This window comes from Callorhinus ursinus, unplaced genomic scaffold (genome assembly GCF_003265705.2).
Source record: "Callorhinus ursinus isolate GAN/ISIS: 27379988/994484 unplaced genomic scaffold, GSC_fseal_2.0 scaffold8, whole genome shotgun sequence".
NCBI lineage: Eukaryota > Metazoa > Chordata > Mammalia > Carnivora > Otariidae > Callorhinus > Callorhinus ursinus.
In genome coordinates this window covers 37165878-37175953 of record NW_027397070.1, presented here as the reverse complement: position 1 = coordinate 37175953, position 10076 = coordinate 37165878, and positions in this window count along the sequence as shown.

The following is a 10076-nucleotide window of genomic DNA, read 5'->3' as shown; positions in this document are numbered from 1 at the left end:
AAATAAAATAGGGGTGACTGGGTGGGCTCAGTTGGTTAAATGACTGCCTTCGGCTCAGGTCAAGATCCTGGAGTCCCGGGATCGAGTCCCGCATCAGGCTCCCTGCTCAGCAGAGAGTCTGCTTCCCCCTCTGACCCTCTTCCCTCTCATGCTCTCTATCTCTCATTCTCTCTCTCTCTCTCAAATAAATAAATAAAATCTTTAAAAAAATAAAAAAAATAAAGTGGGGTATCTTTTCCCAACTTCTCAGTATTTCCAAAACAATAACAAAAACATTCAAAGAAGAGAGAATGGTGGGACTATCAACATAGAGGGTTTGTGTTCCTTAAGAATACACATCACTAGGGGCGCCTGGGTGGCTCAGTCGTTAAGCGTCTGCCTTTGGCTCAGGTCCTGATCCCAGGGTCCTGGGATCGAGCCCCACACTGGGCTCCCTGCTCAGCGGGGAACCTGCTTCTCCCTCTCCCACTCCCCCTGCTTGTGTTCCCTCTCTCACTGTCTCTTTGTCAAATAAATAAATAAAATAAAATCTTAAAAATAAAAAAGAATACGCATCACCATTTCAGACTTAACACTAAGAGCTCCTGTTTTTCTTACACTTAAAGAATAGCAACCTGCCACTGAATTTAGCAGATACACGTACACATGCACATGCATGCTGATACACTTATACATATGCATGCTGGTAGTATGAATAACTTTAAATTTTGATATAATTACAAATTTACAAAACACTTGCAAGAATAGCATAAGGAACTCCCATATTCCCAGCGGACTCACAAACTGTTTAAATTTTGCACCACTTATCATTCTCTCTCTGACACATATTTAATTCATTGTTTCTACATATACATGCATGCATATATATGTATACATTTTCTTTCTGAACCATTTAAAATTAAGTTGTTACCAGATTAGAAGTCAACTGTGCCCTTTACCCCTAAACACTTTTGTGTGTATTTTCTTTTTGAAAGGTTTATTTATTTAACTTACAGAGAATGAGCATGAGTGGGGGAGGGGCAATGGGAGAGGGAGACAAAATCCTCAAACAGACTCCCCAGCAAGCCCAGAGCCCAATGCAGGGCTCGATCCCAGGACCCTGAGATCAGGACCTGAGCCCAAACTGAGTCTGCCACTCAACGGACTGAGCCACCCAGGGGCCCCTTTTGTGTGTATTTTCTAAGAACAAGGACATTCTCTTACATAACCAGTACATGACCTACATCAGAAAGTTTAACATGGGGGCCCTGGGTCATTTGGGCCTCCGACTCTTAATTTCAGCTCAGGTCATGATCTCAGGGTTGTGGTTGTGGAATCAAGCCCTGGGCTAGTTCTGCACTGAGTGTAGAGTCTGGCTGACACTCTCTCTCTCCCTCTCTCTCTGCCCCTTCTCCTGCTCTCCCTCTCTCTCTCAATTAAATAAACTAAATCTTAAAAAAAAAAAAGTTTAACATTGATATTATACTATTATCTAATCTGAGGTCCATATTGTCCAAATTAATGTTCTTCATGGCTATTTCTTTTTCCTTGTCCACAGTCTAACCCAGGATACCATGCTGTATTTAGTTGTGATGATTCATTGGTCTCTTTTAATCTAGAACAGTTCCTCAGTGTTGAGAATATAGACCAGATATTTTGTAGAATGTCATTCAACCTGAATGTCTGCTGTTTCATCATAATGAAATTCAGGTTATGCATTTTTGGCAAGAATGACACAGAAGTGATGTTATATCCTTCGGAGAGCATCATATCAATTAACACATGATGTCAGACTGTCCCAATATTGCTAATGCTAACTTTACTCACTAAGTGAAAGTAGTGGCCAAGACATTACCTCATTGTGAAGTTAATATTTTTCTCTATGCAAATATTAAGTAATTTTTGGGAAAGTACTTGGATACTATGTGAACATACCGTCTTATTTTCAACTACCGGTTCAAATGTCCACTACTGATGTCCCACTTAACATTTCTTCTACACTTTTAGTTACCATTCTATTGTAAATGAAAGCTTCCCTTTTTCTTAATTAATTAATTAGTTAATTCCTTCATATCAGCATGGACTCTTGGAAGCTTATTTTATTCAATAGATTATACTCCATTTCTATCATCTACTTGCATGCTCAAATTGTAAATGTAAAAAGCTAAATTTAGGTAGTGAGAAAAACTTCAGGTTAGATCCTTTGTGCCTTTGACACATTCTAATCAATCTCTGAGCACTTCTCTAATCTCTGGCACAAGATACTGCTATGCTCATTTTGCTCTTTCCCTATTTTAAGAGAAAAATAAAGGAACCAATTCTGGGTGCTAGATTTGCTTACTGCTATTGATGTGTCATTGTTTCTAGGCCCTTTCAACAGACAAAGCTAGAAAAAATATGTATATATATTTATGTTTATGTACATATATATGCTCCCTCCCCTTTGCCGTATTTGTAATTTCCTTCTTCAACAGTGAGAAAACTGGTTCCATTATTCTCAAAATATTTATTTGCATAAAGATGCACTTTTAGGATTGTTAACCCACACTACTCTGAAAAGCAAACCTAGCAAGCAAAGATGATTTTTTACCTAATTATTTTTTTGTTTTTTAGGTAAAATTTGCATACAGTGAAATACATGAATCTTGAGTATTATTTGACAACTCTATAAACCAATTTAACCCACCCCTTAGAGTATTTCCATCATCCTAAAAATTTCTCTCAGGTTCTTTCCAGTGAATCCCTATCCCAATACCAACCAAGAGCAACTTCTGTACTTATTTTTTTACCATAGATTAGTTTTGCCTGTTCTAGAACCACGTGTAAATGAATCATACATTATGTACTATTTTGGGTCTGGCTTCTTTCACTCAGTGTAATATTTTTGAGATTACAGGCAAGTGGAGACAAATGCTTTCTGCTTCTGTTAGAATGATCATGTGGTTTTTATTCTTTATTCTGTTAGAATGGTGAATTACACTGAGGAACTTTTAAATGTCAATCCAACCTTACATCCTTGAGATAAGGACTATTTGATCACATTGTATTGTCCTTTCTATATACTGCTGAATTTGATTTGCTAACATTTTATAAAGGTTTTTTTTCCTTGTATGTTTATAAAAAATATTGGTGGGTAATTTTTCCTTTCTTCCTTCCTTACATTCTTCCCTCCTTTCCTTCTTTGTTCTTTTTCCTTTTTATTTTTTTAAAGATTTATTTATTTTTTAGAGAGAGGGAATGGGGGGAGGGGCAGAGGAAGAAGGAGAGAGAGAATCTCAAGTAGACTCCCCGCTGAGTATTGAGCCCCACACAGGGGGGCTCAATTCCATAACCCTGAGATCACAATCCCAACCGAAACCAAGAGTCGGGCACTCAACTGACTGAGCCACCCAGGTGCCCCTTCCTTTTTATTTTTGGTGCTGTCTTTTGCAGGTTTGGTACTAGGGTACTGCTGGCTCTTAAAAAAGAGTTGGGAAGTATTCCCTCTTATCTGATTTTTTGTAAGAATTCATCTAAGATTGGGTTATTTCTTCCTTAATGTATGTTGGTAGATTTCATCAATGAGACCATTGTGTCTGCAGTTTTCTTTGATAATTTTAAATAACAAATTAAATTTCTTTAACAGATACAGGACCACTCTGTTTCCTTTCATATTGGACTAGTTTTGGTAAGTTGTGTTGTATTTACAGGGAATTTCCTCTAAATTATCAAATTTTAAAAATGATAAAAGTTGTTTATAATATCCCTTTGTTATCCTATCAATGTCTATAGCATCTATACTGATAACTCCCCTGTCATTCTTGATATTGTTAAACCTGTGTTCTCTCTCTTATTTCTTGATCCATCTACCTAGGTGCTATTGGTTTTGTTTGTCTTTTCTAAGTGTTATGTATTTAAGCAATCTCTACACACAACATGGGGCTCGAACTCATGACCCAGACATCAATAGTCACATGCTCCTCTAACTGAGCCAGCCAGGCAACCCTGCTGATCTTTTCAAATAACCAACTTTTGACATATATATATATATATATATAACAATTTTATTAAGATTTATTTAAGATTTTATTTATTTATTTGACAGAGAGAACACAAGCAGGGGGAGTGGGAGAGGGAGAAGCAGGCTTCCCGCGGAGCAGTGAGCCCGATGTGGGGCTCAATCCCAGGAGCCTGGGATTATGACCTGAGCCAAAGGCAGACGCTTAACGACTGAGCAACCCAGGTGCCCTGACATTGTTATATTTTTTGTTATTGGTCTTTTTTTTTTCACTTATATCTGCTCTTCTCTTTATTATTTCCTTTCTTCTACTTAATTTTTATTAACTTTACTCTTGCTTTCCTTCAGCTTTTCTTGATTCAATATTGGGTCGTTATTTTATTTTATTTATTTACTTACTTACTTATAAGATTTTATTTATTTATTCATGAGAGACAGAGAGAGAGACACAGAGGTAGAGGGAGAAGCAGGCTCTCCATGTTGCAGGGAGCCCAAAGCGGGGCTGGATCCCAGGACCCTGGGATCATGACCTGAGCCAAAGGCAGATGCTTAACCAATTGAGCCACGGAGGCACCATTTGGGTCATTGTTTTAGAACATTCTTCTTTTCTAATATGAATATTTAAAGCTCTAAAATTCTCTCTAAACACTGCTTTAGCTCTCCCTACAATTTTTCATGTGTTATGCTTTCAATATCATTTAGTTCAAACTACTTTCCAATTTCCCTTATGTCTTCTTGGACCCAAGAGTTACTTATAAGTTTGTTGTTTAACTTCCAAATATTTAAGAATTTTCCAGATAGTTTTATAATGATTTCTAATCTAATTCTGTTATGGGTAACCAGCCTATGCTCAATATCATTTCAGCACTTCAAAATTTATTGAAACTTGTTTTTTGGCCCAGTACATGGTTTAACTTGAAAATACGTGTATGCCACCATTTTTGAGTGTTGTGTTCTATAAATGTCAATTACTGCAATTTGGTTGATTGATAATGTTGTTCAAGTCATTTATATTACCAATGTTCTCTCCACTTGTCCTATAAATTATTGAGAAAGACATGCTTAATTGCAAACTGTAATTGTACATTTATCTGTTTCTATTTTCTGTGATGTCAGCTTTTCCTTTTTTTTCCCAGCTTTTCCTTCAAGTTTGTTTTTTTTTTTCCTAGAGAGGGAGAGATGTGGGGGAGAGACAAAGGGCCAGAGAGAGAGAATCTTAAGCAGGTCCCATGCCCAGCCACAGAGCCCCATACAGGGCTCAGTCTCACAACCCTGAGATCATGACCTCAGCCAAAATCAAGAGCCAGATGCTTAAATGGCTGAACCACTCAGGTGCCCCTCCTTCAAGTATGTTAAAGCTTTGTTATCAGGTGTATACACATTTAGTATTATTTATGTTTTTTTGAGGAATTGACTCATCTATCATTATGAAATGTCTCTGGTAATATTCCTCATCTTGAAGTCTACTTTATATTAATGGTTAATCCAGCTTTTTAACAATTCACATTTTCATGGTGTTAATTTTTTCCATTAAAAAAAATTTAACCGGGGCGCCTGGGTGGCTCAGATGGTTAAGCGTCTGCCTTCGGCTCAGGTCATGATCCCAGGGTCCTGGGATCGAGTCCCACATCGGGCTCCTTGCTCAGCAGGGAGTCTGCTTCTCCCTCTCCCTCTGCCTCTCACCCTGCTTGTTCTCTCTGTCTCTCTCGCAAATGAATAAATAAAATCTTTAAAAAATTTAAAAAAAAATTAAAAAAAAATTTAACCTAGGGGCACTTGGGTTGCTCAATCAGTTAAGCATCCAACTATTGATCTCAGCTGAGGTCTTGATCTCAGGGTCATGAGTTCAAGCCATGTGCTGAGCTCCACTCTGGGCATGGAGCCTACTTAAAAAAAAAAAAATTAGCCTCTGCATTTCATTTTTTTTTTATTTTTAAGATTTTATTTATTTATTTGACAGAGAGAGAGACACAGCGAGAGAGGGAACACAAGCAGGGGGAGTGGGAGAGGGAGAAGCAGGCTTCCCGCTGAGCAGAGAGCCCGACGCAGGGCTCGATCCCAGGACCCTGGGATCAATACCTGAGCCAAAGGCAGACGCTTAACTGACTGAGCCACCCAGGTGCCCCTGCATTTCATTTTAAGCGAGTTTCTAATAGATAGCATGCAGTGGGTCTAAACAATCTTTGCCTTTTAATTGGCATGTTTAGTCCACTTATATTTAATGGAATAACTGATATGGTTGGGCTTAAGTCTATCATTTTGATTATTTCTTTTCTATTTGTCTAATCTCTTCTTTGTTCTTTTATTTCTTCTGTTCCTATCTTCTTTCGGGTTACTTATAACATTCCATTTTATTTTTTCTATTGGATTATTAGCTACACCTGTTCTATTTTTAGTGGATGCTCTGAGTTTGGCATTTTTAATTTATCCCAATCTACCTTCAAATAATATTATACCCCTTCACATATAATGTAATAACCTTACAAAGGTACACTTCCACTTCTCCTTTCCTGTCTTTATACATTATTGTTTTACTTTTTACTTCTACATATATTATAAACTCTACATTTTTATTTTTGTCTTTTATTTAAATAATAAATTGGTTTTAAAAGTTAAATAAAATGAGGGGCGCCTGCGTGGCTCAGTCAGTTAAATGTCTGCCTTCCGCTCAGGTCATGATCCCAGGGTCCTGGGATCAAGCCCGACATTGGGCTCTCTCTTCAGCAGGGAATCTGTTTCTCCCTCTCCCTCTGCCTGCTGCTCTGCCTGCTCTCTCTCTCTCTGTCAAATAAATAAATAAAATCTTTAAAAAAATCTTTAAAAAATAAAATGAGAAAAAGTCTTTTATATATACCTACAAATTTACCTTTTCTGGCACTCTTCATCCTTTTGTGAAGATCCACACTATCTTATATTCCTTCAAGTGTGCTGGTGATGTATTCTCTCAGCCTCTGTCTGAAAATGTCTTTATTATGCCTTCAAATTTTGAAAAATATTTTTGCCAAATATGGAGGCTACATGATACTCTGGAAACTGTTGAGTATTGGATAAATTAACTGGACTCAAATTCTGAGCTCTGTCTCCTCTATGGTCAGCAGCAACAGTAATCTCTGCTTCGATCTCCTTTTAGCCTGTTTCTTTTAGCCATGCTGCTTACAGTCTCCCTCATGAATGTGCAGAACAGAAGTCAAAGATTTGGGCTGAATCTATATGCAGAATTCACTACTCTTCCTATGCGGTTATCTCCTTTCCAGGGTTTTCCCCTTCACTTTCCAGTCATTTTGACATTGTCAAAGACTAGCTTTTTGCTTGAATTCTAGTTGTTCCACTCTGCATGGACTGGGGAGCACTCTTAGGAGAAAAGCCATAAAAATTGCAGATATATTCCAGTGACTTTCCCTTCTTTCAAGGGTCAACTTCTCTCTAGTTTCTGGCAGCTTTGGTTACTCACTCTCCAGTGCCTTCAAGTAAGTATTAATATACTTTATCTAAGGTTGAAAATTGTAATCTGTGGGAGCATTGGTCCAATGTGAACTACTCTGCCATTACTAAAACAGTAATATGATTAATTAAAAATTATAATTACTTTTAGGGGTGGCTGGGTGGCTCACTCGGTTAAGTGTCTGCCTTTGGCTCAGGTCATGATCTCAGGGTCCTGGGATCGAGCCCCGCATCGGGCTCTCTGCTTAGCAGTGAGTCGTCTTCTCCATCTCCTTCTGTGATCTCTCTTGCTTTTGCTCTCTCAAATAAATAAATAAGATCTTTTTAAAAAATTATAATTATTTTCTTTGAGTCTTTCAAATTTGACGTTGTGACTACTGTAGGTTGAAGATATTAACCAGACATGTCTCTGTTAGTAATAATTTACTTTCTGGGAATGTAATAGGAAATATAGTTTCTCATGATTCTTATTCTGAATTGCAAGACTGTCCTCTGTTCTGACAAAGTACTCTGTCAAAGCAGTCAAGTGCAAATTCTTTCAGCTGTGAGTCATCCTTTCCTTCAAAAGCCTCATGATGTATCTTACTTATTTTCTCCATTTGTTAGATAAAGAAGAATTTTCCACTCCCTTCTAGAAAAGCTCAATTTTATTAGTTTTATATGTTGGGCTATTGTATATGATTTTGTTTAAAGGGTGCTACCGTTGAAAAAAGTATTAGATAATCTCTAATAGTGTCTAAAATTCAATAACCAAATATATTTTAGTTTCTTCAACTATAGAATATTGGTATATGTGTGTAAAAATAATCTTTTACATTGAAATTCCTATTCCTAGGTGATCTCCTTCAAAGTGCTGCCTACTTAATAGGAGGTAGAATCATTTATCAACAAAATACTCCTCTGATTCCTTTCTATTTGAGCTCATCCAAGGATCCATAATGCAAAACTCTCTTTATTACTAATTATTTTGCCATCAATATTGCTAGTCTGTACTGTATGACATTTTCATAATAGTCATCAAACTAAAAGACAAAGAAAAGATTTTGAGAAATTCTAAGAAATGTGTACTGTTCACAGCAAATGTTACTTATACTTGCGGTACCTGGGTGGCTCAGTCGTTAAGCCTCTGCCTTTGGCTCAGGTCATGATCCCATGGTCCTGGGATTGAGCCCCGCATCGGGCTCCCTGCTCGGCGGGGAGCCTGCTTCTCCCTTTCCCACTCCCCCTGCTTGTGTTCCCTCTCTTGCTGTCTCTCTCTGTGTCAAATAAATAAATAAATAAATAAGTAAATAAAATGTTACTTATACTTAAGTTTAAAGGCATGTGTACAGCTGTAGGTTGAACTAAGACCTTCATAATAGTTTAGAGCTGTAACCGTGCTAACCTCCTACAATCAGACACATTTACAAAAGACTGTCATTGCCTAAGGGTTTATGCAATCATTTTTCTGATTTGTTGTAAGTTTCAGAGTTGTTAACATCTGGACATTCCTGTTTATCAGAAAGGTGGAAAATTTTTATTTTAATTGTTATATGAAACTCATTAATCATGTGCTATCATCTTAATCAAGAGAAATAAATATTGTAATAAACATTCATGTAAAGCCTCCAGTGAACTAAGATGCTATTTGAATGAAAAACAATACACTGATATAGGTCAGAATGTTCTCTACTCCTTGGTATGCTTACTGATTTACTGAATACATTCTGAAGGCTTTTAATGATTAAGGAAAAGTACTAGGTGTTCTTTTTAGTGTGCTGAGAGCACAAGGTCTAATCGTTAGCCCATACACAAAAACTGGCATCCGATCACAAATACTGGTAGAGATTCCCCCTCCTACTTTGTAAGTTTTTTGGAGACACTGGACATGTCATATTAATCTTTGTGATTCTGTCAGTACCTAACATGTTGCCTTGCATTTTGGCAGGTGGTCAGCCAATATTTGTTGAAAAAAAATTCATTTTATTTTGTAAAACTTTTCCATAAGTTAAGTTGTTCAGGTAACAGGGAAAATTCAGGACTTAATAGTCTTTCATGTTCAGGACATTATTATTGTATCTATTTTTATTTCTACTACTAATGCAATAACTTAAACCCACCTACCAAATCATGCTATTTTATTGATTAAAGCCTTCTCTCTTTCCCTCAGTTTCCTAAACTGTAAAATGAGGGAGACGTTTGCTAGTGATACTTGATAATCAACTGGAATTGCTATGTTACTTAACAGCGTATCGTACAAATACAAACATTAATAATTTCATTGTAGTTGTGAGAGTCTTTGAGGGGTCAGAATCTCTAATTATATAATCATATTGCAAAAACAAGATGTGTTCAGCTCAAACAAGAGATTTTTCCATCAGAAGGATAATCACAGATAATCACAAGCAAACACAATGGTGTCTGCATTTCTCAGTGAAAACTGGTCTGTTGCTTTAGGCATGATGATCTTGCTCTTTACAAAATATTAAAAATAGCTTATTTTTAAAATGCAAAAAAATATGCTGGTAGGTAGGTTCATGGTTATAAAAAGTACAGTTTTTAGACTTAAAACTAACATGTAGCAAGAATGTCAGAAGCAAAGACCAAGAAGTGAGAAAACTCATAGTATGTTTTGGTATCGGATCCATGTGGCTGCAGTAAATGCTGTGGTAGAAAACAA